This window comes from Mytilus galloprovincialis, unplaced genomic scaffold (genome assembly GCF_965363235.1).
Source record: "Mytilus galloprovincialis unplaced genomic scaffold, xbMytGall1.hap1.1 HAP1_SCAFFOLD_104, whole genome shotgun sequence".
NCBI classification, from domain to species: domain Eukaryota; kingdom Metazoa; phylum Mollusca; class Bivalvia; order Mytilida; family Mytilidae; genus Mytilus; species Mytilus galloprovincialis.
In genome coordinates, this window is record NW_027468041.1 from 74,709 (window position 1) to 77,757 (window position 3,049).

Here is a 3,049-nt window from a genome sequence, read left to right on the forward strand (position 1 = left end):
TATACACTAAATAAAACATTTCAGTATCTCTTTTTAAAATTTTTTTTTTAGTGTTATAATATTTTTTTTGAATTTTACATTTGTTAGAGATACATGAAGTACCGGTACCTTATCCCGGCCTCGTGTTTCTTGTTTGTACACCTGATTTCTCTCACAGTCTATTAAAAAATAAACAGGGACTAAATTTAAAGTCAGTCCGGAGATTTAAAAAAAAAAATGTGTTCCAGGGTTCGCGTTCCCCTTTTCTTGCCCACTCTTCATGTTCTTTGTATGTACTTCATGTCCAGGTAAATGAAATGTGAGGTGAATATCAACTAAGGTGTGATCAAGTGTAAAAAATCAAATGACACTCTCTCTAAAAGAACAGATATTATGAAACCATATAACATTTTAGTTCCAGGAAAATATCTTAAGAAGGTGGAAATAAAATTATGTTATGTTTGTTCCAAAGAACTAATTACCATTCAAAGACTTGTTTCAGGGGGAACAAGTATTATGGGAACAACAATCATGTTCACACCACTATGAGAAAAAAAAAATTCTGGCGTCTGGCTTCAGTTGGAAAAGTTTTAAGATCTGTCATACACTAGATGTGTAAAAGTTAATTGCATTTTGTGTTTCAGAAAGATAATTTCTACAGGGGCGGATTCAGCCATATACATTATTAGATATAGAACTTGTGTTATGATGAATCTTGAAAAATAAGTGATGAAAACTGCATTAATATAACCTCAATTGAAGATATAACCCAAAGCCCAGAGGTGGATTTAAGGGGGAGCATGGTGTTATTTCTGAAAAATTGGTGGAATATAAAGGGAACACAGGCGGATCAACCCATTTTAAAAAGGGGTTCCTAACCCAGGACAAAAGGGGGGATTATATAGGGAACACAAAATCTTACCGCTTTTGAATCCGCCACTGTGGAATCACTGAAGAATGACTAAAGAGGGCCCCTACTTTATGAAAATTTCTAGATCCGCCAGGGTCTGTGATAAATTTAAATCTAAATAAGATATTGTTATTTATTACGTTAAGTAGGTCAACAGCTCATCTAGCTAATAAATATATTGTTGTGCCTTTTTATGTATATGACTCTGATCTGGTTGTAGATTAACATCTAAGAAATAGTTAAATTCATGTTTATGATTTGTGTCATTATTGTTTCATTATTGTAACAATTATAAAAATCATTGTAATAACGTATTTAATCACGTGAGATTCATTGCTATAAAAAAAACAACCTTTTAACGAGGCGTATATCGGTTTATTAAATATATCTTTTTAAACTAAGAAAGTTGGTTTTACTTAATTTAAACAAAAAAATAAGGTATCTTACACTTTATCTATTTCATAAATAAAAAGCATTATGTATATAAAAATATATCGTTACAGTTTATGTATAAAGGGAAATGCATACTTAAACCCCGTGCCTACTTTGGTGTTTGTACACCTGATTTCTCTAATATGAACTCAATTGGAGATATAACCCAGAGCCCAGAGGTAGATTTAAGGGGGCGCAGGGTTCTATTTCTGAAAAATTGGTTGAATATAAAGGGAACACAGGCGGATCAAGTCATTTTAAAACGGGGTTCCTAACCCAGGACAAAAAAGGGGGGATTATATAGGGAACACAAAATCTTACCGCTTTTGAATCCGCCACTGTGGAATCACTGAAGAATGACTAGAGAGGGCCCCTCCTTTATGAAAATTTCTAGATCCGCCAGGGTCTGTGATAAATTAAAATCTAAATAAGCTATTGTTATTTATTACGTTAAGTAGGTCAACAGCTCATCTAGCTAATAAATATATTGTTGTGCCTTTTTATGTATATGGCTCTGATCTGGTTGTAGATTAACATCTAAGAAATAGTTAAATACATGTTTATGATTTGTGTCATTATTGTTTCATTATTGTAACAATTATAAAAATCATTGTAATAACGTATTTAATCACGTGAGATTCATTGCTATAAAAAAACAACCTTTTAACGAGGCGTATATCGGTTTATTAAATATATCTTTTTAAACTAAGAAAGTTGGTTTTACTTAATTTAAACAAAAAAATAAGGTATCTTACACTTTATCTATTTCATAAATAAAAAGCATTATATATATAAAAATATATCGTTACAGTTTATGTATAGAGGGAAATGCATACTTAAACCCCGTGCCTACTTTGGTGTTTGTACACCTGATTTCTCTAATATGACCTCAATTGGAGATATAACCCAGAGCCCAGAGGTAGATTTAAGGGGGCGCAGGGTTCTATTTCTGAAAAATTGGTTGAATATAAAGGGAACACAGGCGGATCAAGTCATTTTAAAACGGGGTTCCTAACCCAGGACAAAAAAGGGGGGATTATATAGGGAACACAAAATCTTACCGCTTTTGAATCCGCCACTGTGGAATCACTGAAGAATGACTAGAGAGGGCCCCTACTTTATGAAAATTTCTAGATCCGCCAGGGTCTGTGATAAATTTAAATCTAAATAAGCTATTGTTATTTATTACGTTAAGTAGGTCAACAGCTCATCTAGCTAATAAATATATTGTTGTGCCTTTTTATGTATATGGCTCTGATCTGGTTGTAGATTAACATCTAAGAAATAGTTAAATTCATGTTTATGATTTGTGTCATTATTGTTTCATTATTGTAACAATTATAAAAATCATTGTAATAAAGTATTTAATCACGTGAGATTCATTGCTATAAAAAAAAACTTTTAACGAGGCGTATATCGGTTTATTAAATATATCTTTTTAAACTAAGAAAGTTGGTTTTACTTAATTTAAACAAAAAATTAAGGTATCTTACACTTTATCTATTTCATAAATAAAAAGCAATACATATATAAAATATATCGTTACAGTTTATGTATAGAGGGAAATTAATGCATACTTAAACCCCGTGCCTACTTTGGTGTTTGTACACCTGATTTCTCTAATATGACCTCAATTGGAGATATAACCCAGAGCCCAGAGGTAGATTTAAGGGGGCGCAGGGTTCTATTTCTGAAAAATTGGTTGAATATAAAGGGAACACAGGCGGA